Genomic DNA, 26482 nt, shown 5'->3' with positions numbered 1-26482 from the left:
GTGAAATTTGACAAGGATACGAATTCCTTGTCTTCTCCACGTGATTAGTTACCACTATGTCTAGGAAAACTCATGACTTAGTAATGACTACAACTATTATCCCCAATTCATGTTCTATGTATATGGAGAGCTACAAGACATAAATGGATCTTTTTTTTGGATGGAGACACTTCTCAGCAGGACACCAGACAGGAGGGCTGCATGACATCCCCCTCATTCACTTGGAGGTGGCTGTCAAATGCAGGGATTGGTACCTGACCCATCCAAGTTATGTTTGCTCCCTTAAGAAAAGGTCTGTTCCAGCTGGAGGAACAGTAAAACTAAGTCCTAACAAAACTAGAAGTTAATATAGCAGAGAGAACTGAAGGACTGTGAGTAAATCTATCCAAAGTGCTACTGACATTCAAGAAAGGAGATATTACAAAACTAGCACTCCCGCCAAAAAGCAGTTCTTTACCAGAAAGAACCTGAATAGCACATAGAAAATATAATCCCCTATGTAATGCATACAGACACAGAAACACCTTTCAATTTTAATCTTGGCATCTGAAAATGAAGCGTTTTTTCTTGAACTTACTGATCAGTTTTTACAAACATTTACAACATACAAAATAAACAGCTTGGTAAAAAACATTATTTTTTAATTATTTTTAATTTTTATTATTTTTTTTATTTTATTTTCAACAGATTTGAGCTAGGAGTGATTACCATAATTTTTCATTCAGGATTGCTTAGCAATTTTTGTAAGTGGGCACTGCCCTGTGCTAACCAGTCCTTTATCTCCTCAGCACAATTTATCCAAAGCACAACGAACCATTCGCTCCTAAGAAAATACCTGTGTCAGCTTCAGAACTTGCTAGGATAGGTTTTAGAGGTGAAGATTTGTATTCAGTAAGTCTAAACCATAGCTTTGCACTGGGGAATGCAGGGCATTCCCAAGGAGCTGGCTTTAGATCTCTTTGTTGACAGATGGATGAAGATGTGTTAATTTCACTTCTGTGATCATGTGTTTAATGAATATCTAGTAGGTCTAACTGCTTATTTTTTCCAGAAACCACCTATGTTTAAGAAATACAGTGCATCATGCAATGGATTCAACACAGCTCGTAGTACAGATGTAGCACATCTGTCAGACCAAATGTAACCTAACTAGAAAAAAACAGAATAGAGACAGCTCTGGGATAGTGCATGAATAAAAGAAGAGTTGATGATAGGCAGGAGAGGAATTAAGACGATTTTGTTATGTATGTGATTCTGTTCATAATCATGAAAGATGCAATGCATTTATAGCATGTATGGAGTGTCTGGAAAGCAGGAGGTTTGGGAAGGAAACCTGTGAAGGTATGAAGCAAAAGTCAGTTTTTTAAAGAAGCAATAAAATTACTCCTATTGACTTTAACAGGCTTTAGACTAATCTGTTTTCCAAGAAAAAGGATTTATAGTTGTGCTTGAAATAAGAATATCTGTTTGTTGGCATATTTAGCAAACTGTCAGATAGTACTGTGAATTCATTTCCACAAATCTCTACAAAAAAAGATGAATCTCGAAACACACAAAATACTGCCTTTTCATATTTTATAAATGGGACACAATTTAACCCTTAGATAACAAACTTTAGGCAGCACCTTATGTGATCACTAAATTTTGACATAGAATTATTTGCCTGTGCTGTAAGAACTCTGCAAAAAATGGAAGTTTTCTAGCAGTGGCAGCAAAAGCATGCCAGTAATTTACCAAGGACTGTCAATAACACTTAATCATCATTTATATACTACTACTGCAATATTTCATCAGCTCAAAAAGCTGTAACTCCTTTAAATGTCTGACCCTGAAGATGCAAGATATGAATATCTGGTTTTAGGCATCTAATTCAGAAGCCCAGTAGTCATACAGTTCCAGCAAGGATTTCCAGCATGATCATTGCTCAAAATCATATTAATAAATTACACTTCTATCACAGTTAAACTGCACACTATATGAAAGGCAAAAATCTGCTTGAGAACCAAAAGAGACAGATTTTGAGATAGTAATGAAATGTGATCCTTTCATGAAAATTAAAAGAAAAGCAAGCAGAGATTTTGTGGCTTATTAGTGCAAACCCACTTCTAGATGCAATAGAACAAGATAGCATGCTCCTTAACACCTGATTCAAACTGTCAGTACAAGGCTGGTCCTTAACCTTCCCCCCCACAACCTGTTCATTAGCCTGGACATTTTTCTATGTTTCAATATTTCCAGATGAAGAAGGAGGATCAGAATTTTTGCTTGTCGAGGCAAGGTTTGCATCAGGTAGTAAGAATTCAGAGTACAATTTTAAAAAGCGTCTGCATTTATAAAACTTGAAGTGTTTGAAAGCACAAGCCCTTTATAAGAAAAGCTACTCCATCTTTTTTTGTGTGTCATCACAGGCTACACCGTTTATAGGCTCTAATTCAAATCCCTACAGTAATAGCTTCCCTCAAAACTGGATTCAATGCCTAAAAATTAACATCAGTATTTTTGAGAGATTTTCACATGGACAGATCTTATGAAACTGGACACGGAAACAGGAAACCAAACTCCGGACATAGTCTTGAGATATTAATTAGGGCACGTTTTTAGCAAGAGAGTCCAAAATAAATCCTCCTCCTTCCTAGGAGGCCTCAGTATTACCTAGGTTAGCATGAAACTGTGCATACATTGCCAGGTAATCCTGCTGTTAAATTAATTCTGCAAAAGAGACAAAATGACTGAAACAGGAAAACAGATGTATATTGCATATTGTAGATTTCAGTTATCTGCTTCCAAACCATTGGATTGTTTGCATCTCTCGCTCCAGTCAGCCACTCTGCTTCTAGTTTAATGTACAAAGCAGCAGAAACCACAGACTGACCACAAAGTACTTGAAACTGCAATGGGCTTTTTTGGTTGGTTGCTCTTAATGTTGAAGTTTCACTTCCATGCAGCCCAAAGCAATCTACCATGCATTTCTTCAACAATTAGCATGTCAGCTTTTAATAGAGATCCTCTCCAGTTATCAAAAGAAGGAGCTCCTATACTTGTCTGGTCCCCACACTTGAGATTGTTACTTGATCCGGATTTGGACTCCTTAGCTTTATTCTTTTGCTAGGGTCACCCTCAGGTTTCCAGCAAATCCTTTCCTTATGTGGCAAGCAAGCTGTTTGATTTTATTTCTGCAGCTATTCAGAACAATCAATTGAGATATAGCTGAACAAAAGGAGCCTAATGATAATTTTATCAATGCAATGCAAAGTCTAAGAAAGCATCATTGCTCTTCTGGAAAGGCCTTAATGTATTAGTGCAGGAAGATCAGGTGAGGAATGTTTAAGAGACTTTCTGCAAACTTTGCAAAAAACACATGAAAAGCTCCCATGTTCAAATATCTCCACTGATCCTAACACTCATTCACAGTTCTTTCACAGCAGATGCAATCTTCATTTAAAAAGCTTCTGTTCAGCACTGAGAACCTTCTCCAAAAATTAAAATCTGCTCAAACTAAGTGCAAATGCTTACAAGTCCAATTCAGATCTTACAGCAAACTATAGTAAATTAGTTTGGATAAACATATTTTGGAGCAGAAGTACAATCACATGGCTATGAAGAAAAAAATTTCTGCTTTTTTTTTAAAAACGGTTTTATGATACATTGTATATAATATTTTTTTTTTTCTTTTTATAACTATGAGGACCAGATGACAAAAGATCTGGTCTCATCCCCGGTGGTATGCAAACTTATTACAGCATAGTAACCTTGTACATTCCATTTTCCTGATGTACCCACAGGCAGTGGGGGTTGTTTGGTTTTTTTTAATTTCCAAAAAGTAAAAAAAATTGGAATTTTAGAAAGAGGCTTTCAAAGGCTGCTCAGGAAGAACTATAAATTAAATTATGTGTGCCCATATTTTTTTACAAACTGCACAAAGTGTAGTTCATCAAAATGTCTGATATGTGTATGATATCAGGGACATACCTATAGGAAAACATTGGGTTTTGCCTAAAATTTTCAGTACTAACACAACTGTACTAAATCCCCAGGGAAAAAAGGAAAAATCTTGGCCAAAAATATAGCAAAATTTTATGAAGAACACAGTTATTACGGAGAAATAGCATTCAATTTAACTCGGTTCCCTGATCTAGTGGGCTGTACATTCAAACCATCACTGACATTTCACAGACATGGAATGAAAATGATCAGATCCTTGCAAATCCCACATCTTATTTCTGCTGTATGCACTCACAATGTGTGCAGTTTCAGAGTTCTCTCAAACATTATTTCAGCAACTTAGCAATTTGGAAGTCTTTTAAATGGAGTAGGAGTTTCCTGTATCTTTCTTTTTTGATTGCTCCCTCCTCTCATTTTGCCCTTGTCTCAACTATTACAGTGCTTGTATTGAGGCTTCCTGTAGCAGGAGCCTGATTTTGATGCACAGTCCTCATTCTCTGGGATATAGAGGAGGACTGTTTCTCAGGGGACTGCACAGCACTGCTCTGTCCTCCTTTTGACTCCGTGTGATTTTTCAAGTATGAAAGGAAGACAATTCCCCCCTTTGTGAGATTCTGTATCTCTTTATGGTTCAGCCTTTTTCTTGCTCTGAAGCCTTATTTCTAGGTCTCTATAACTCGAGAGAATTTGCAAGAAATATGGATTTGAACACACAGCTGGTGTAGTAAAGGTATCTAATTAGTTCTTTGTCTTCCCTTTTAATCACTACAGCATTCCAGCCATTACTTAGAGCATAAAGAAAAACAATTATCTTTAAAGAATTACTTTTCCCCACATGCCACAGAAAGGCTGCAACTTTGTTTATATTAGGAGGGAATGAAAAAGTAACTCTCAGTGAAAGATCCTTAATTTATTTCGAAAGTCTTTTTGGTCACTTTCAGACTGCATGAAAACAGAAGTGTCTGTCTACAGAGCCTATTAACTGCTTGCTCCAGCTCAGATCAAGAGACATTAAATAATCCTATAACTATTTCCTGAAAAACATTTTACATTGGAGGATCCAGACTACCATTTGCATCTTCCTTCCCCTTCACATCCAACTCCACTTTCTGTCTAGGAAATCTGGTGAAGCTACAGGCTCCCAGGGAGGTGTGGAGAATAAAAGGAGTACATTTTCCATACAAAATAAAAACGATTACTTCCTTTTATCAGGCTTACTGAAAAGTAAAATTGACATCATAAGGCTTACAAGCCAAACCACTACTAGTTCTATAGCACTCAAAAATAACACAGATCATCCACGAGGTCTACCTCAAGTGCACTCAGCAAAGTAGGCAGCTAGGTAAGTACAATACTACAGCAGATGTAGTGCCATGAGGGATAAAGGAGACTGTTACCTTGGAAATTATGAAGCTGAGGTTGCAATAAAATAAAGCAGGAAGGAAGCTGCAGACTACAGGACACAACAGCTTCTCTCCTTCTTCAGAGTGTCCTCTTGCCCCTTCCTGTCTCCAACTGCCTGTGAAAGCTTTACAAAAATGAAGAATAGGTGGGCAAAACCAGCTTGACCGTTCCTCCAATTTGGGACACAATAAGGCATCATTATTACACTTCCAACTGCTGAAGTCATAAAATTGATGTATGTCCCCCAAAAAATCTTCATGTTTTATTTGTCTCCTGTTAATAAATTTGGACAGCTTTAGGTTCCATCTTTTTCTTACCAGGGTGAAGAGCAATAGAATTATTCTTTCCTTGAATCACATGACCATCTACTTTACATAAAATGTCTGAGCATCGTATGCCTTAATTTATCCATTTTTTTGCCTGCTATTAGCAATATACATGACATGAAGCTGCATGTACAGATATGACTATAAATGCCTGAACATCTGGCCTTTATAAGACATCTGTCATCCCATCCTCTTTATTTTCTGTGAGCTATAACAGCAATGTCTTCTATATTGCATGGGACTGACTGCTTGAGCAACACGTTAGGCTACACAACACTGCCCTTAACTTTGGAATCAGCTCCACATTTTCACACACCTGAAGTTATTATAAAATTAATTGCAAGACATACAGGCTCCAGCTTACCACCACTACTCTGATAACTGGTTGTTGTTATTTAGAGTCTTTATGTACACTGAACTAATGGGCTGACTGGCATGTTAAATAAAACAATCAACACATGTTTCGAAAGAGTTCAAACTAATGCTAACAGACTAAACGCACCCCAAAAAAAAAAAATATATAACCTTTGCAAGGAAAGAGTATTGACAACATTTGTCAGTCTAAACGCTTTCTGGCAATAGCTCAGCTTGTTAACAGGCAATGAAAGACTGCTCTATTAAGCCCAGGGTGATGTTAAAATGGTTTCATACAAGACGACAGCAATTTTCCTTACCACCAAGTGAGGCTGCCTGTTGAGAAAGGCTGTGGCACACTGCAGGTCTTTGATATTCATAGGTATTGATTGTAATGAGGAAGACATTTTATTGCTATCTAGTGTTATACTGAGTTGCACGAACAGATATCTTTTTATTAAAAGCTAGAAGTCATATAAAATTACTTAGACTACTGCTTAGTTTAATAGCATTTCCTTTTAATTTTAGCTGATGTGATGTTCCATACAAATAATAAAATACATTACATAATCCTTTGTTTTTAATTTAAAACCAGCCTTTGAAAAGGAGAAGGTTTCATAAACACTGCTATCACTCCCATCAATAAAGTGTTTTTCCTGACCAGAACTAGATTAATTTTTGGTACTAAGTGAAATTCTGAATTCTTGGCAGTCACCCAAGAGTGTAGGAACTTGGCCTCAGTAAATATTGAAAGAAAACCTTAATGAGGCATTAAGGAATAACAAGGCACAACAGAAAGAAGTGTCCACCAACAGAGAGGGAAATATAAACCTGGTTAGTGTCCAGAGGAGAAGAGTAAATTACAGCCTTGGCTCTTTGAAGTCATTCTGCATTCTGTGGACTCCAGGCCTCATGTTCCACAGTAGTATCTTTTTATCTGGATATCAATGTCACCATTCTAAAATAAATCTCTGTTGTAGGGATGTTTTAAACTCCCCAGTTTACATCTCCTGCTAGCTAAAACCTGGCTGATCCTGTACATGGGAACGAGTTTTATACTGTTTCATACAGCAGTTAGATTATAGTGCCTAGATAATCTGCCCCCCTGCTAGAGGTGGGAGATCTCTGATGAAAGCAAACCTCTGAAAGAAGTTTTAGGTTGAAAACGTCCATGACCAGCATTCAAAAGATGTTGAATTCTAGCTGTCCTAGCTGATGTCCTAGTGTGGCTGCAGCTTTGCCCTCTCCCGTACCAAGATGTGAAAGAGACTGCTGCTTTACTAACACATTATCCCCATAATTTTGTACTTCCAGATATTAAGAAGTTGACATTCAATGAATTCTGGTCTAAGTTAATTCTCCTTGGCATACACACCTCTGATAACTTGTCAAGAGTCTTTTCATCCTGTATATCCAACATTCTCCTTCTAGCCCAGTGCAAAATTTTGGCTCATGGAAAGGACATCACAAGTCGACAACTAAAGGAAGCCCTTTCCAGATAAATTTATTGCAGAAATATCTGCAGCTGCAGAGAGTTATGCTAGAAGACAAGCCATTCTTGGTCACAAAATAATGATGCCTGCAATTTGCATGATTAATACAAATGGAACTGTTTTAATATCTCTGCATGATTTTGAAAGGACTCTGTTGGAGCACACCTGATCTGCTGCAGTTTCACTTCAGTCAACTTCCATTCAGTTTAACAGAATCAAACCAGTGGAAGGAAAATGTGAAAGGAGGACCAGTGATCTATGTAGACTAAAATGCTTCAGAGTGAGTCTCAGTCTGTATATGCAGGGATGTACATGCTGGATTCTCCATTCATAGGGGAGCAAGGTGACACTCTGCACCCAGGAATACTTGCATAGTTTTCATTTTCATCATTGTGCATTGATATGTATAGTGTCAAGATCAGCAAATAAGATTTCACCTACATATTCTTGTATTCTGTCTTTCTTGTTCCTTGATTTCCTTGTTATCTGTCACTGTATAGAAAACTTAGATTAAAGACATGGGCAATGTCAGAGAAGACGAAGTTTCAATACAGGGCCATATAGTGAGGTGCCCCAAATGTGGCTACAATGCAACATTATGAAATCCGAGATATGTAAGTTTGAAGCTTATTGACCTGAAGTTCCCTCTAGAGCAAATGAAGAAGCACACATACACTTTTCCTCTGAGCAATTCAAGTCTTAACATTTTCCTCTAATGGTAGAGGGCTCATAGCCAACTCTCCTCCCAGCTCCAGTGCCTGAAGTAGTTGCCTAAAGTAAAATTAATTATAAGAAAGGCTTGTGTTGCCAACAATTAGGAGCTCATGTTTCTTTATGCATGTAGGTTTCGTACCAAAGTTATATTTTAAATATTAATTCATAAACAAAAAGTTGAAACAGTATTTTTCCACGGTTAAAGAACAAGACCAGAAGCCATAATTCCTGATAGATAAATCGCAATTTACTATTCATTATGGATCTTTTTTGTTTTGCCAGTGTTTGACATTGGGTTTTTTTATCTTGATGTGAAAAATAACTTAGTTCCAGACTTTATTGGAGAGAATCTTTGTAAATTTAATCGTGTGGCCTCTTAGACAGGATCATGAGAGCTGAAATAATAAAGGGCAGTTTCTTTAGAAGTCTCTTTTTCTTAGGGCACAGGATCCTTTGGTGGAAAGACTTTTCAAATATCCCTGGCAGTACAAAATAAGTTCCTCCAAGTTATCAGACACCATAGTCCATAATACTAACCCTGCAGTGGCATGTACACCTACAGCATTATTAGCCCTAGAGAACTGCCTACACACAGCAGCTTTTCTTCCTGCAGTGTTATTACTTTTGTATAACACATAGATGCACAATTGCTTCAATTTGAATCTACAGAAATACATGCTGCAAAGCAGAGGGCAGATCAGCCTCTGGTTTTGAAAAAAATGATCACACTGACAATTAGAATTCCTGGTGACAGTTGAATTACTGTTAAAATCTGTGACTGATTTCTAGTAGAAAGATCTGGAGAAGCAGGGAGTAAAGCAGCCAGCAGAAAACCTTAATAAAAATCAAGGTAATAAACCTTTTGCAAACATCAATTTTAATTATTTTTCAAATTACCTTTTCCTCTTCCACCTTTCATATGGCCCAATCATGTGAGAAGTTAATCATATTTTATAATAAAAAACATTTAATTTTTGTTTCATCATCTTTAGTGGAGTTTTTCAACAATATAAGCTATTATACTAAAATGGGAATTTCTTCAGCCATCAGAGCACACAGATATTTTAAAGCTAAACAGTCTCACATCAGTAGAGACTTTGTATACAAGTAGTGCACCTTCCAGAGCACAAATTTGATACAGGGTTTTTATTTCTAAAACACTGCATTTAATTTTTAATATCTGTAAAATGACTGGCCAATCTCTGTGCTGTGATGGGCTTCTCTACTCAGATTTTTTTAATTATCTGCAGACAATAAAAGAAGTAAATCATGTTCCATATCCTTACAGTTAAAGCAGAGAAGTTACTAAAACAGGCACAAAGCAGTTGTGGAAACGAAGTGCACTGAAAAAGGAGAGACGAAAAGGAAGGCTTCCTTCAAATTCTTAGGAAACAAATGACAGAGAATATTTATTTTCCTCTCATAGTCTTTCTCACCTACAGGTTGAAAGTTATCTTATTAAGAAAAAGCTCTCAAGGTACTTTTGTGTGAGCTCAATCATAGAGAGCGCTGCATCTTCATTTTTAGAGGTGAAAGATGTAGTAAATTTTTAGAAGTGATTTGTTTAATGAAAGAAAAAAGTGCCACAAGGGGCACTAAAAAGCATCATATAATACGAAACATAAAAAGCTCTGGGTGCTTGCCATTTTAATTTTTGTTCATCCCTCTTTGTTTCCAAAAGTGCTTTTTACTTTCACTGTAATGATCTTTAAATGTGTGGTAATGAAGAATAATGAACTCTGTGATGACTGGAATTGGTCAGCTTTAACTTGTGACTCTCCATGAACAGTGTGTCTCCGTGTATCACAGGTATTTAATTCCAGTTTCTCTTACTTATATATTTGCCCAGAGTATGTCTTGATCTTCTTCAAGTTTTACTGTCATCAGTATGACCACTGTAATTTAACTACAGAAGAGACTGACCTGCTCGGAAGCCAATAAAGGAGTAACTCCAAACCATTACTTCACGATTGCTCTGACCTTTGCAGGGACTTAGAGAAATCATTCAGTATTCTGATATTTTATACCCTTTCTCTTCCAAACAAATAAAGCTTTTCTAGATGGGCTGTGAAGCCAACTGACTAAGGGTGTATCTTTAATATGCATTAAATATACATGTGGTACATGAGAACACAGAGATGCAGACCAGTTTCTTGTGAAGAAAGACCACTGAATTTACCAAAATACCTTGATAGTGACTTAGCACTCCCCAGCTAATGCATTTTCAGTTCTTGCTCAGCTGGTTTGACTTTCAGAGCCATGGATCTTCTCAGCAGCAGCTGAGGATCATTGGGCACAGCCCCTTTCCTGACACATGGCCAAAGCTGCAGCAGACGTGCACTAACAGAGCTGTTAGCACTGATACCTACACTGACCGTGTCCTACCAACAGCATCTATGGGTTGCTGAGGGGGCCCAGATGTAACAGGGCATTAAGGGCAGTGCCACATCCAGCATGACATGGCTGGACCACTGGATCCTCCCTCTCCATCTCAGGCAGCTCCCAAGAACTGCACATGACCCATCTGATGGACTAAATGACACATCACAGCAGACCTCAAAAACTGATGAATCTGGGCTCACAATCCTCTGAGGAGAAAAACACCTTGAGATTGCATGAGAGAGAAAACTTGCTGTTTTACAGTATGAGTTTATCAGAACTGATGTTTTTTTCCTAGTAAAAGCTGTTGTACATATGAGCTCAATTTGATACTGCATTGTTTAGAGGCAGAGATAATACAAAACATAATGCAATTTACCGCTTCATTTCTTCATAAAGTCTACCCAGAAACATTTGCTGCTACATGTTGAAGTAGAGAGTTTAGCAAAACGAGTGAGGTTAAGAGTCTATAAGTAAGGCTATAGTAAGTAAGGCTCTCTGCATTCCTAAGTAATATTTCATGCTCTAGTAAAGTAGCGTAAAAAAATTTCTTTTTAATCCCTTATCTCACCCTAATTATTTGTCTAAAATTTCTAAACCTGAGTTAGTCACCTTAGATTTACTCTTTTGTTTTTGACATAATAGACAGTTTAGCCTGGTGTGCCTGTCAACTTTGGCAACTGAGAAAAACAAGTGTAATTTTCAACTCTTGTTTTGTTTTCAATTACAACACTGCAAGGCTGAATTTTTTTTGAAGTTTGTTTCTCAGCTATCAGTCATAAAGGATATGATTAAAACCAAGAGATTTTAAAACTACGTAACAAATTCTTCATGGTTTTAGTCTACTTTCCAACTTTTTCACTTACAAAACAGGACTTTCTTACTTCAGCACCAGAATCTAGAGAACCAGGCATATTTTTGCTAACACACAAACAGATCACCTCCTTTCAGGCACTGGAGATACTTAACTTTTCTGAGTTGTGGGCAACACAGTTGATAACCTCTTCTCTTTGCTTCTCTATCACCTTCCAGCAACCCCTTTGATCACTTGTCAGGAACAAATTTTGAGGTTGAATCTTTTTTTCTTTTCCTCCTCTCCCCCCTCCTTTTCAACATCAGTTCTGGAAAACTCTTTTGTCCTTCAATACCTGTGTTAGAAAGTGTAGTTATTTTAACTGTTGCAGTTAATATGCATTTTGGGACACCAGTACTCTCTGTAGAGTACTGCACTGTGACACACAGTAGATGCAAGTCAGACTAAGGTTAGAAACCTTTGTTCTGTATTCTGCTGCATAGTGTAGATCTACCTTTAACTATTCTTATAAAAATTGATTTAATTCAGGCAAGAGCGTACATTTCCCAACTTAGTAGGGATTGTAAAAGACTGAAAAAGATAAATTATAACCTTGGAGTCAAAGGTGTCACAGGGAGACCTCAGACTTCACTGAAGATTTTCCAAGAGAGAAATTGAAAATGTATTTTCAGGAAGACCTAAATTTGGGCAGTCCAAAAGATAACAGTTTTAGAAAGAAGTGAGAATGAGATAATAAAAAACAAGGAGGATGATAGGAAACTAATCTGCAATTGGTTTGATTTGAATCTATGGCCCACAGATAGGTGCTGCATATGAAATAAATCTGTCCTGAATTAAAAGCACACTTTTAATGGTTCAAAAATCTATATTTTGTAGCTTGGTTTCAAGAAAAAAATAATAAAACAAAGGAACATTCAAAAGCAGCAGTTGATAATTTCTCAAAAGTGTAGGCAATTTGGCTGCAAATGTTTCATATGTACTCACTGACTTAAATAGATCCACATGACTTCTTTCAGCAAGAGTTGAAAAGCAAATCACAAAATATGTTGTGTACAGTTTTCAGTTTGTGTAATAAGGATGCAAAAACATCCCCACACCTAAATCATGGCATTCTGGAGCATATTAGAAGGTGTGTAGCTAAGAGGTCTAGAGTAGTTCTCCTCCCCTTCTGGTCTGCCCTGGTGAGGCCACATCTGGAATATTGTGTCCAGTTCTGGGCCCCTCAGTTCCAGGACAGGGAACTGCTTGAGAGAGTCCAGCACAGAGCCACAAAGAAGATGAAGGGAGTGGAACATCTCCCTTATGAGGAAAGGCTGAGGGAGCTGGGGCTCTTCAGCTTGGAGGTGAATGAGGGGTGACCTCATTAATATTTATAAATATGCAAGGGGTGATTGTCAGGAGGATGGAGCCAGGCTCTTCTCAGTGATGACCAATGATAGGACAAGGGGTCCTATCATTGCGGATGCAAACTGATGCATAGGAGGTTCTGTGTAAATATAATAAAAAGGTTTTTTTCTCTGTGAGGATGACAAAACACTGGAACAGGCTGCCCAAGGAGGTTGTGGAATCTCCTTCTCTAGAGACGTTTAGAACCCAAATGGATGTGTCCCTGTGTGGCCTACACTAAGTGGTCCTGCTCTGGCAGGAGGGTTGGACTCCATGATCTCTTAAGGTCCCTTCCAACCCCTGACACTGTGATTTCTTTGATTTTTGTGATATGCTCATACAGAGCACACTTCTGTAGCTATGCAGTTACCTTACAAACAAGTCGTCTTCTGTGTGTGATACTCCAGACTTCAAAATTCATGTAGGAACATTCAAAACAATGGTCAATTAACAGTGACATCCTTTATGTACTTCAACCACATTAATCCCAAATGAGTACTTCATAATTAATGCTATTAAGCAAATTCCAAAGGAACTGGTAATTATCAAGTTGTTACTGACAAGCATTACTATTATTTTTATCCATTTGTGTGGGTTTTGTCTGCTTTCTGTGCTGCATCTTTGAAAGCTCATCCCAGATTAAGCTGAAAGCCCCGTTACTTTGTATGCAATATGATGTAGTGAAATAAATGAACTGTGATACGAAGTATGCAGTAAAAAATGTAAGACTACTGTTGATTCAAGAGGTACCATATTATGAGTAAGATCTTACCTAGATGAAGCATTTTAAGTGTTTTCTAGAGATAGTGACTGAGTCTGACTTAAATGAGGTGTAATACCTTGATGTCTAAAATTAGGTGAGGTAAACCCAAGCCCCAGAGTGTAACCTGAATTTACTCACCTGGAAAAATACTTCTCAATGCCTTGCTACTATTCCAAATCCTCTGCATATCCTGCTCCATGCTTTAAAGATATTGGATTGCCTGTGTGTACCTATGTTCTGGAACAGGAAATTAATAGGCAAGTGTGTCTTTACTCATCTTGCTTCCACCCCCACCCCCAGCTTTGAATCTGAAACATTTAGAGCCAAGTGCATTGACAGAAATAAAGCATTTGGAATTTCATTCCCTTTGTTCTCCTCTTAAAAAGCACAGTAACAAACTAACAAATATGGAATGGAGATAATGTCTGCCTTCTAGGTTTATCATTAGGTCCTTTGTACTTTGAGCAGCGATCATAGAATTCCTAGTTTGAAAGTTTTCTTAGTTTGCTCGTCTTAGAGTAAGGTTACCTTAGCTTCAATAAAATTTAAGAGCACCAATAAACTGTATCATTTCATTTGATGTGCCTTTTTCAGTCTAAATAAGCTTAATATGTAATTTTTACTCTCCCTCTTATATTTTATGTGAGAAATCTCCTGGAAGTAGACTTTGGGAAACTATTGTGAGAATGGGTATCGTATGAACATCAGAAAAAATAAATGTAAAAAAAATTACCTGTCCAGAAATGGAAAAAACAGAGATAATGTTAATAAAAATGTAAGCAGTGATCTACAATAACCACTAATAAACACTACTAAATACCATTTTAACACCATTAATACTGATTCTTTTCCAATGGCTTTGTAACTCCAATGACTCAGAAAACAGTCTTTTACAAATGGTGAAACTTTATGCCCTAAATATTGGGCTTGCATCCATTAGAGAGAGTTTCTAGAGCATCCATGATGATTTGATAGGAATACTGGGCCCTTAAAATATTTTCGAAATATATTCTAGAAAATTATTGGATTAAAACATTAGAGAAGCTGCATGATTCATTGATTAGCTATGAAAAATATGACATTGCAGGTTAAATTCATGGCCATGGACTATAAACCGGGCACATTTGTTCCAGACGAGCATGTGACAAACTGTAATTATTACCTAGAAATCAAGAAGTTATGAAGGTAGAATGAAAGTGTACTGGGTTCTAAGTTTTAGGAAGAGGGAAAATATGTTTTCCTAAAAATCAAAAGTGTAAGGTATACTTTTCTTACTAGCAACAGCTTTGTAAAGGTAAGGATATCGGAGGATCCAGATGAAATTTGTGCATATTTATCTTCATAATGAACTATGTAATGTAAAACCTCAATTACAATCCTTGAAACTTTATATTAAATCATGAGACCAAAAATTATTATTACGAGCATGAAAATAATATCAATGACCACAGAGGAGAAACCCAGGGCATCTCAGGTTCAGGTCTAAACATATTTCTCTTATCTTTATATCAAGGATTTTTTTTCACAAGTACTAGAATAAGTACGTGCCTTTGCCATCACAGAACTGTGTTGTTCAATGTGTTTTTTTGATTTATCAGTTTTTGAGTTCTGATCCTGTTTGCCGGTTAAGCTCATCCTCCTCTCCTACCCATCACCCTTATCACCGATCTTGGTGATAATTTTCCCATTTTGGAAATTTAATTAGATGAGTCTTTTTTCCATGTCATTACTAAAAATGTGCAGTAGTGAAAGATTGAGGACAGATTGCTACAAAACCCACATCAGCTTGACAGGAAACAATACACTCTGCATACTTTCCCTGCTAATTACACACTCACATAATAGTTGGTCTAATTTCTTTTTTATAATGCTTTCTTATGAAAATGTCATGTCAGATAATGTCAGAAGCTTTAATTGTCAAGACAGATGACATCTCCTGGTTCATCCTCTTCTCAAGAACCATTATTCTGTCACAAAAGAATATTAAACTGACATTACTCAATTTCTCCTTGACAAATTCTTTTTGGCTGTTACCTATCTCACTACTCTTGCAGGTGCTTACAGTTCATTTAACTTGATTATTTCTTCCAGTTTGTGGTGGGTTTTTTTGGTTGTTCTTTTTTTTCTTCATGAAATTTATATTATGCTGATAGGCCTGCAATTCCTCAGCTCTTCCCTCCTCTCCCTTATAAAGGCAGACACTGAGTCAGCTCTTTTTGAGTTTTCTCAGAGTTCCTCCATTCTCCACAACAGAGAACTGCTAATGGATCTTGAGAATGCTTCATCTAGTAACTTAAATACTATACAGTAGAAGTCATTAAACCCAAGTCATTTACAAATATCTTATTTCTCTGCATGCCCCTGCAGAAGTTCTTTTATCATTCTAATCTTACATATAATCTGACAATCTAGCCCTTTCCTAGGCTTAGCAGTTGTGTTAATTTAGCACAGTACCTCTTGTTAGGGAAAACAGAAAAAGACATTTAACTTTTTTTGCAGGTTTAATACTATTTTTCAGTTTCTTTCCTATCCTGTTTCCTATCCTGTCTTTTCTCTTTTTTTCCTCTCATTTTTATTATTAATGTGTTTATAAAATGACTTTTAGCATCCTTTTTTAAGCCATGCATAATTCTGTGTCTTAACCTTCTGACTTTTGTCACCCTTCCTATTAGTGCTAGTTCATTTACACTAATTTGTTAACCTGACCTATTTTCTACTTTTTTTATTTTCCTAGTCTTCAGGCCACTGAATTCAAGATTTGCTTTAGAGAGCTACTTTCTAGGATTTACAAGTATTGAGACAGTTTGTCCTTCTCCTTTAAATACAATTTCTAGGGGAAATTGTCAGTGCTTGTAAATGTTTTTCCCTTAGATTTATTTGCAATGAGATCTGACTCATCAACCCTACCAGTTTGTTCTCTTATAATTTATTGGGTTTATTATGATCTGCACTTTCTGTTCCTTCATGTAATAAATCATGTTATGTCCTCACTAAGGAGGTTAAAGGACGTGAGACTAAATCCCTTTTGTGTTTTCAACTACATTTTTTTTCAAGGGGCTTCCTGCTGGCTGCCTTCAAAGAACCACAAAGCAACTGAGGTTGGGAAGGACCTCTAGAGGCCATTAATTCAAACTTCTGCTCAAGGAAAGGCTAATCACAAAGATGACTTAAGTTTGTTCAGGGCTTCGAATCAGCAGACTTTTGAAAAGCTCTACAGAAAATGTTGAAGTTTAATCCAAAGAGCTGATACCTCTCTGAAAGTAGCCTTTCCTTATGGTAAATCTTTGTAGCTCTAAATTATTGCTTTTCGTTATACTCAGTTGAAATAGTTTGTACTGCAGTTTGTGACAGATGCTTGTTGTCCTTCTATTATCTACTTCTGAAAGAGCCTAACTTCATTTTCTCTATAATGTCCTACAAAACTGCAATGAGACCACCCGCAACATTTTTTATCCACACTGAATAAAATATTTCTCATTGCTTCCCCTTGTACATAATTCTACAGCCTACTAACAGCCTTGGACACAACCCAGTTTACCAGTGTATTAATGACAGAGTCCAAAATTGGACACAGTTTCCCAGATGTAGTTTGACTGGTGTTAAGCAGTGGGATTGATCAGTCCCTGTCATCTGCAGGCTATCCCCTCCCTACTGCTGCTGGTGAAGATGTTAAATAGCATCAACTACAGACTCAAACCCAAGAAACCCTCAGACAGGCTCAAACCCTCCCTCAGACAGGGGAGGTAAGAAGTGCTTATCCCAGACCTTGCAGCCTAACAGGTGAGGTGACTTTCCCTCCACCCTGAAGTCTACTCCTCCAGTCCACACTGCCTTGATCTGGCTAATGGGATACTCTGTAGATGACCTTGCTGGTGTTCAAGGCCAAGTGCTGGGTCCTGCACTTTGGTCACAACAACCCCATGGGGGGCTCCAGGCTGGGCACAGAGTGGCTGAGAGCAGCCAGGCAGAAAGGGACCTGGGAGTCTGGACTGACAGGAAGCTGAACATGAGCCAGCAGTGTGCCCAGGTAGCCAAGAAGGCCAAGGGCATCCTGGCCTGGATCAGGAACAGTGTGGCCAGCAGGCACAGGGAAGGGATTCTGCCCCTGTACTCAGCACTGGTGAGGCCACACCTCGAGTACTGTGTCCAGTTCTGGGCCCCTCAGTTCAGGAAGGAGATAAAGGTGCTGGAGCAGGTCCAGAGAAGAGCAAGGAGGCTGTGAAGGGATCCCACACAAGTCCTGTGAGGAAGCGCTGAGGGAGCTGGGGATGTTCAGTCTGGAGAAGAGGAGGCTCAGGGGAGACCTCATCACTCCCTACAACTCCCTGAAAGGAGGCTGGAGCCAGGGGGGGGTCGGTCTCTTTTCCCAGGTAGCTCCCAGTAAGACAAGAGGGCATGGACTTAAGCTCTGCCAGGGGAGGTTTAGGTTGGATATTAGGAAAAAATTCTTTACGGAGAGGGTGATCAGGCATTGGAATGGGCTGCCCAGGGAGGTGGTGGATTCTGTGTCCCTGGTGGTTTTTAAAAAGAGAGTGGATATGGCACTCAGTGCCATGGTCTGGTAACCACAGTAGTGGATGAAGGGTTGGGCTTGATCTCAGAGGTCCCTTCCCACCTGTCTGATTCTATGATTCTATTCTAAGATTCTAAGGTAAACAACAACTATTGTTCACCTCTTGAGAGTAGTGGAAAAGCGGAACAGGTTGCCCAGGGAAGTAGCTGAGGACTCATACCTGGAGATATTCAAAGTGAGGCTTGATGAGGCTCTGAGCAGCCTGATCTAGTTGAGGGTGTCCCTGCCTACTGCAAAGGGGTTGGATCAGATGACCTTTAGAAGTCCCGTCCAACCCAAATTATTCTACAATCTTCTGATTTGATTCTATGATTCTTTTAGACACGGGCAGCCATTTCATCATACAAGGTAATCAGCCTGAGACAGTGTGATGTTCACTTGGCAAACCCATGCCAAATGCTCTCAATCATTTTCTTACCTTCATGCATAAGTAAATGGTTTCCAATTGCTACAACCTTTCAAAAAAACCAGCAATCTCATAGTAACATCAGTCAGCTGCCCTACCTTGGTTTGTGCCTGTCCAGCTCACCTGACAAATATGTAACTTGGTCTTGATCTATGACATAGTCCCTTTCTCCAAAAACTTTGTTCCTACATCTTACAAACCTGAGATAAACTTCACCAGCCCAGATCCAGCAGAAGAAAGGCAGTGAATACCCCAGTCTCTTCTCTGACCCACAACACCATGGTGCATAACTTGTTTTGTTGCAAGCACTTTCACATCTTGCTGTGTTGCTCTCTTAGCAGATGGCTGTAGCTTGCCATTACCTGAAAATTTACACTCTGCGTAATTCAAGTAATTGTGAAGGATTCTCATCCCCACAAACAGGGAGGTCACATTCATCAGCTTCTAATCTTCATTTTATAGGTATTGGTATTGAAATTGTCAACTAATGATATTTTTGTTCCTGTTATTTGCTTTAGAAAACCTTGTTTCAGACTAATCAAGTATCTTATTATTGTGAGGTGATTGATTTTTCTTTATTCTTCTCTTTTTCTGTCTGTTTCAAACAGTTCTCTGAAGTTCCTAGTTGTCTGTTTGAATTTCTTGCTTAACTTGTTCTATATAACCTCATTTGCTTTAGAGACTAACATATAATCTTGTGCATAATTACAGAGCACTGCACACTTCTCAGTCAGTCTTAAAAGGGAAACTGGTATACTGCAAACCATATACTCATAACACTGAACGTTAAAAAGCTTCTAAACTATCCTCAAGGCAACTGAATTACCTGCCAGAGGCCAGTATGTTAAAGATTTATTATAAAAATGCTCCAGTTTTGGCAAAGACAAACTTAATTTTCTAACCGCCATAGTCAAACCAATAGTAAAACATCAAAAAGAAGACTTTACTATGGAATCATCTTTGGTAGAACATAATCTCTAAAGCCTAATCTGACATGAAGGATGTATAGTTGAGGCACCCATACCTAAAATGTGTAATTAACTTTGCTATAAAAAGGAAATTTTTTTCTTCAGAAGAAAAACATGTTTTCTTTTCTTTGTAAAACTGAATATTCACTTTGGCACTAGAACCAGAATAAAGAGTCTATAAGGCCATGACATGGTGGTTACATTTAGGAAGCACCATTTGAATTTACTTTTTTCCTCACTCATATACAGCTTTAGCTATTTTGCAGGGATTTTGTCAACAACTAGATATAAATTAATAGAGAATGCTTGTCAAAGTAAACGAGAGGGGGGTAGGGGTGGATCCAGCAACTTGCAGAAAGCCAGTGTGACTCCTTATCTCTCCATCAGGACAAGGCACATCCCAGTTGCTCCCTACTACACTGCCGACAGCAACTGTCTGACTGTGCAGTTCAGCATCTCCACAGACAAGATGATTGCTGGATACCTCTGGGTACAGCAGCATTAATCCATTTTCATCAGTCACAAATCACACTTCTCCACTGCAGTTCAGAGTTCAAGTCAGGACTGAGCCTGCCAAGGCAGCTAGAAATTGTTCTTTGAACTACAGCTGGTCTCCTTCTTTCTTTCATGAAGGCTTCCCCCACACACCATAGAGTATTCCTCACAATTTGCTAATTTTTGTGTCTGTTGTGCAGGGGTTTAAAAGCCTGCAAACATTTACTTTTCAGTGGATACAATAAAATACTGCAAAAGAAATTCAGCCATTGTTTAAAACGTACCAAGGAGCAAACATACTTTTTCCTTCAGATGTTCCTGATTATTTTTTTTCATAGAGTTTACACAGAGGTTTAACTCTTAAACAGAAAACAAAATCATGTGGAAAGCTAAATATTTCTTTATGTGGATGGCAAATCCTAGTATCTGACGAAGATTTCTCAGGTGCAATAATTCAAGTTCATTTATGTTTTAAAAAATCCATATGAAACTTCTAAGTCTCAGCAATATCTACCCAATCTATACCTAGTTCATTTAATCCCAGACATTCTTTAGAAACACTGTGAAGTGAGAAGAAAGTAATTTAACCATAAGTTAACCAATGATTTTCATTGAAAAAAAGAATGGAGGGAAAAAAAAGAAGATGTAGTAAGACAAGTACTTCTTTTCTTTTTTTGAACTTTGTTTTTAAAGCTTTATTCTGCTGCATAAGCCCAATGCAATAATAAAGACTAATTTCCTGTAGCAATCATCTTCAAAGGGAACTAAAATGAATGCATATATTCTGGAGTCATAATGATAAAAAAGGTTCAAACAATCCCCAGTATTTCAAATAATGTTAACTAATGATACCCAAGATGGGGTTTACACATATTTCTAGCTATCCACTTCAGACTAACATAAAATATGCTACTTCCAAGTGTTGCTACCCTTGTGCAAATTATTTATATCAATATGATTGCTATCTTCGGTGAAAGGCTTAATACCAACATATATGTTATTTCTGGTAATGTTTCCATTTATATTAAAAAAAAAGAAACTTTAAGATCAGCAACAACTGCCTCAACTAAATCAAAATTCTTCCCCCAAGCCAAATACAAACATTCTCATTTATTGAAGTTACACATATCTTTCATAGCAAAAACTGAGCCACTCAGCTTCATTTCTAAAATTGTCCTTATCAGTTTTGCTGACTGTCTTCACACAGGGCTTGTGGATACTTTGAAAGGATCACTTCTGAAAGAACTTGATCCTTTGAAAAGGTAAAGAAAAATGAAAATCATAAAAATAGCAATTTATAAAATATCAAATTTTCAAATCTTCTATGTATTTATGACATCTCTGTACACATATACATATATATATATATATATATATTACAGTCTAAAAATATTCCAGTTAGGTTAATGCTATGTTTTGGACACAATGATTTCCCTTTACAGCTGAGGAGATAAAAATAAAAAGTGTATTTCTTGTCACTGGACCAAATCTTTTTTATTTGGGACTAATGTGACTCTAACAAAGTAATGCAATAATGTCTTTGGAAAATCTTTACTGATGGATCTTAATAAAGTGCATAAGAAAAGAAACCTTTCCAATTCTGAGAGATATAAGAAAACATGCTCATTTGCCAAATCTCACAAATAAAAATAAGGAAGACTACAGCTAGGCCTGAAGAAACCCAGTTTTAAAAGTTCTACGGGAGTAATCCATGTATTTATTTGTATTTATTTATTTATTATTTATTTATTTATTATGTATTTATTTTATTGTTTGACACTGTGAAAAATCAAAAGGGTGCTCATCCCAAAGATTTGTTTTTGAAATAGGGTCAGAGGCAAAAGAAAGAATAAGGCAATAGTCTATGGTAACATCTGAAAAACCATAAGCAATAAAATAGGGCGTTATCCAGGCACCGTAAGCTTTGGACAGGCTGACACAAAGCTTATAGATGTGACACAGAACTTTTGGGAGCACACATCCGTGCTGGCCCATAGGACCTAGAAGGTGGAAGCCAGGCAGAGAGCATAGGACATCTCAAACAGATCTGATGTCTATACAGGACAGCCAAGATGAGCCCCAGATGGTTCAAAACATGTTGAAAAACAACACACAAAAAACTGCTGTAGGACCATGGGCAACTGTGAATCTACACAAGTCTGTCTTGCAGTTTTCTCCAGAATTTGCAGAGGAGAAGTTTTGTTTAAACCACTCACAGGGCATGGCATCACTCAGGGAAACTTTCAAAATAAATGTACAGACAACCAGAATGCTACATGAACTTGGAGAGCCAAATAAAGCTACTTACATAAAATAATTACACAACTACAATGCATAACTCCTAAATGGATTAAAAGTGAGGGTCAAATATAATACCCAAAATAAGAGTCTGGAAACCCCGCAGCATGTTCAAAAAGGTTTGGGGTTTCTAATGGATCCCTTCTATATGTGACTTCTCATTAGCTGTTCAGGACACCACTGCAGGAGAAAATCAGTACCACTTTGGACCTATTAACAAACTAAGATTTTATGGAATAAGTTACTTTCTTCTACTTAGCCTTAGTGGACTATCAACAGAGAACTGTTAGTGTTTTGGGACAAGTTATTCCAGACAAACTGGAGAGCTCAAATGAAAACAAGAAGATACTAAGAGACCAAAACATGAAATTTAAATGTAGGAACGCTAAAAGGAGCCCTCAAGGTGCAGCCAAAAGAAGAGGCATCAGGAATGGGGCAGGGGTTTGACTAGAGCAGGCAGAAGCTGGTGTAGAAAGCATGGCAATCAGTTGTCCCGTGTGGCCATGGCAGATCAGAGATTATATTCATCTGCAGCAAAGAAGATTTATGTCTGATCTCAGGAAAAGCTGCCTCTCTTTACGAACAGAATATACACCAGCATCTGTCACATGTGGATGCACTTGATCCCACTTTCAGTATAGGTGATGGATTAGATGATCTCTTCAAGTCAATTTGAGTTTCACATTTCCATGATTTAGTGGCCTCAGATGTCTGAGAAACTTGTGAGTTGTGATGGGAACATTTGCTTATGAAAAACTACTTCTACTGCAAATAAGCTGCAACATCAAATTCTAGGGTATCAGTTAATAGGTACCAATAATGTGACATCCCTGAATTAGGAATGCAAAGCTTATTTTTCTTTACCCCATTTCTAATCCTGTAAACCATCCAGCCATACCTCTGGCTGGATGTATCAAAGAAGGATTTCTGTTGACAAACACTGTCAGTACTGTCACCACAAACGCTCAACTGCATAATTTTTAAAAATAACACCACTACAAAGTTTATTATGCAAGGCTGTGTTACTCCATTGTTAGAGCTGCACATAATTTTGATGTGCTTTATCTTCTCTGTTCATCATTATGATATGGTGTTTTTTTCAATGCAGATTTTCGACAGAAGTAACTACAGTTTTTGAAGAGTATCACATATAAACCATACATCTTCCTCTTCCAAATGCATTCTTCTAAGAAAAAGGAGATGGGGGATCTACAGCAAAGCAGCTCCCTGAATATAGTGGGAGCAGTGACTGAGGTTAGTGGCTGGAGAAGACATTTTTAGGAGTTAATGGCTTAACTGATTTGACAAACACGAATGGAGTAGCTTGAAAGAAAGGCAGACAACCTTTTGAAGGCCAAGAGGTACACAAAATAGGCTAACTCAATGATAAGGCAAGTGAATGGGCTTTCACAAGGGTCACTGAACTAGGGAGCTGCATAATACAGAGCCTGACACAGACGTGCAGGCAGTTTCTGTTCCCAGTCCTTACAGTTGATTTCCTAGTCCCTTTTTGATAGGTATCAACTAAATGGACTCTCTCCTCCTTTATCTTTGGGGTCAAGTATGGTTTTAACTCCTCTTTTGATGTGTGATCTTAGAAGAGAAACAGTAATTGGAAAAAAAAAAAACCCTGCTAAGATTCCTCTCTCTTTCTCTCTCTCTCTCTCTCTCTCTCTCTCTCTCTCTCTCACAAACACACCCATGAAGGGAATACATACCGTTTCTGTGTTCCTTGGACTAACTTTTGCTTTCCAGGAATTGCTGCTGGCCACCACACCAGCCCCCACCTGGCACTGGTGCCAGCACTACCTCTGCCTGGCTCTCCCCAGAGCAGAGACACTCAGTGGCCCAGACAACACTCTTCTACCAGTGGATGAGCACATATCCTCTGCAATAAGCTATGTTTAATTCTGAAATTCACTCCCATATGGAAAGGAGAGTATGTAATTTTACTGCCCACTGCCAACAGCTAATTGCACAAATATACATGCAAAGCATACGTACCCGCAAGTAAAATCTGTTAAAAGATGCCTGGTTTATAGCTATTTCACAAAATATTTGGAGAATTAGAGCAATGAGTATAAAACAAATGATAAATTTTCATCATATCAGGCAAAATTAAGCTTTGCCTACTAATGTATTTGTCATCTTCTTTCATGAAAGACTATTCATTTCAGTAAAATTGCCCGAGAAATAAGGCAGCATTCACCCAAAGCAGATGAAGTATTCAGCTGTTAATAAAATCAGCCAGCTTTTATCAATGAGATCAAATGCCCCTTTCATTCCTTGAACCAATTAATTGCTGGGCCATATATAAACCAGATCCATGCTGGAAACCTTCATATGGACCAAGGGACAGAATGTATAGATACATACAAATTATTATCAGGAAGCCCATCTGACTCAAAACACCCAGTGAACATAAAAATTCTATTAGTGTTGGGGGAGGGTGTGAGAATGATTCCTAAACGTGATCCCTAAGGAATATTTTTTTCATTCACTAGCCCAAATTGCATAAAGAAAATATTCTTTATATACTCTTCTTTAATGTCATAATCAAGAAAGAAAATTCAAACTAAACTTGAATTTAATATCCTATAAATTTGTCCTTTATCAGAGGAGCTAAACTCTTAATTTCAGTTCCCATGCAGTTCTGCGGCTGAATATTTTTACTCCTAATCAGCATTTAGGCAACTTTCTGCTTAGCAGTTGTAATTATTCAACAATGATTTCTAGGTAAACAATATTGATAGAAATGGGTATTTTACATAAACTAAAATAAATGTTCATTTTGCAACTTAGCCAATGCAGTAAATGTATCCTTCTTATCATTTCCTCTTCCTTGATCTTTATCTTATTCATAGTTTAGAAATCTCAAAAAATATGTTTTTAATCATTTGGTTATTGTACTCTAATCCTTTTTACAGTAATACTCAAGGAGTATAATGATACTCTATACCCTCAGATAGAACTAAACTTATTCTTCTACAATATATAAAATCACAAAAAACAAACCCAAATAAAATACACAATAGAGGTTCTGAATAACTTCTGAAAGCTACTTTCATATGGTATTGGTTTGGATTTTACATACTCTACACAAATATCCCCCCAAAAAATGTATATAGTATAATACAGTTATTACAGCCAACAGAATGTCACACTGATCATATGAAACCACACTACTAGAGACCTTTATTCACCCGATAGACTTTCTTTTGCTGCATCATAATCCTACAGTTCTATGGTAAACTTAATAATCAGTTTTCTCTTGTACAGTTTCCTGATTGTGGCTATTATATTACTGACTATTTCAAAGTTCATACGTCAGAAAGGATCAGTTAGTCACAATTTGGGTTTATGTCGACTTATAAGGGATTTCAAGTCTGTGTAGGTTTTTTTCTGGTCTTTCACTTGAGCAGAAAACTTATCAGGGATATATAATAACTGTTTCCTGGGTTAACTGGATCCTAGATATATAGAGAGATATATTGCCCTGCTCTGGCAGAAGCGGCTGGACTAGATGATCTTTTGAGGTCCCTTTGAACCCCTAACTTTCTATGATTCTATGGTATAGGCCTGTTGAAGATCTTTAGTGTCATGTCTGTCACCTTGGGAAAAAATCACTTAAACTTTCTATACTTCTGCTGATTCTATTTAAAATTAGACAATAATATTTCTACCCATCCACTAGTGCTTTTTCCTTTTAATAAAGGAAAAAGTGTCGTTAGATTTCGTTACTAATTATTTTGTTACAGTTCATGTAATCGCCAGTTTACAGTAAATAATTGTAAAGGGAAGTAATAGTGGCTTAGAAAATGGTAACATTCATCAGCAATAAAGGCAACATGCAAAAGAAGGGAGGGAAGGAGGGAGGCAAGAAGGGAGGAAGAAGGGAGCAGGTTGCTCGAGGATGCCACAAATGAGGAGATGTCTAGGAGCTGTAGACATCCGTGTGCCAAAGGTACTACTATGAAGGAAAACATGGTGGCCAGGGCAAGCCAAGTGCCACAGCAGTTCCACCAGGAGCAGAGGCAGAAGGAGCACGTCTTCACTATCACAGTTTGCAATTGCAAGAACCTGCCGGGTGAAACTGGCAATGAAGAACTAATATTTATCAGCTAGGGCACATGACTGAGTTTCAGATTCAAGGCAGTATGGCCATGC

General features: G+C 37.6%; 1 protein-coding gene and 1 long non-coding RNA gene across 2 annotated transcripts in view; one reads left to right on the top strand and one right to left on the bottom strand.

The window, feature by feature from the left end:
• GPC6 (glypican 6) overlaps nt 1-26482 on the bottom strand; it is a 760336-nt gene that overhangs the window by 672946 nt on the left and 60908 nt on the right. The window lies entirely within an intron of this gene.
• LOC139791829 (uncharacterized) lies at nt 18233-24586 on the top strand. The gene is made up of 3 exons (XR_011724045.1): nt 18233-18323; nt 21225-21279; nt 24071-24586. It is a non-coding gene; the product is annotated as an uncharacterized lncRNA (long non-coding RNA).

This window comes from Heliangelus exortis, chromosome 1 (genome assembly GCF_036169615.1).
Source record: "Heliangelus exortis chromosome 1, bHelExo1.hap1, whole genome shotgun sequence".
In the NCBI taxonomy this organism is placed as follows: domain Eukaryota; kingdom Metazoa; phylum Chordata; class Aves; order Apodiformes; family Trochilidae; genus Heliangelus; species Heliangelus exortis.
The sequence above is the reverse complement of the archived record's forward strand: the minus strand, read 5'-3'. Positions and strand labels throughout refer to the sequence as shown.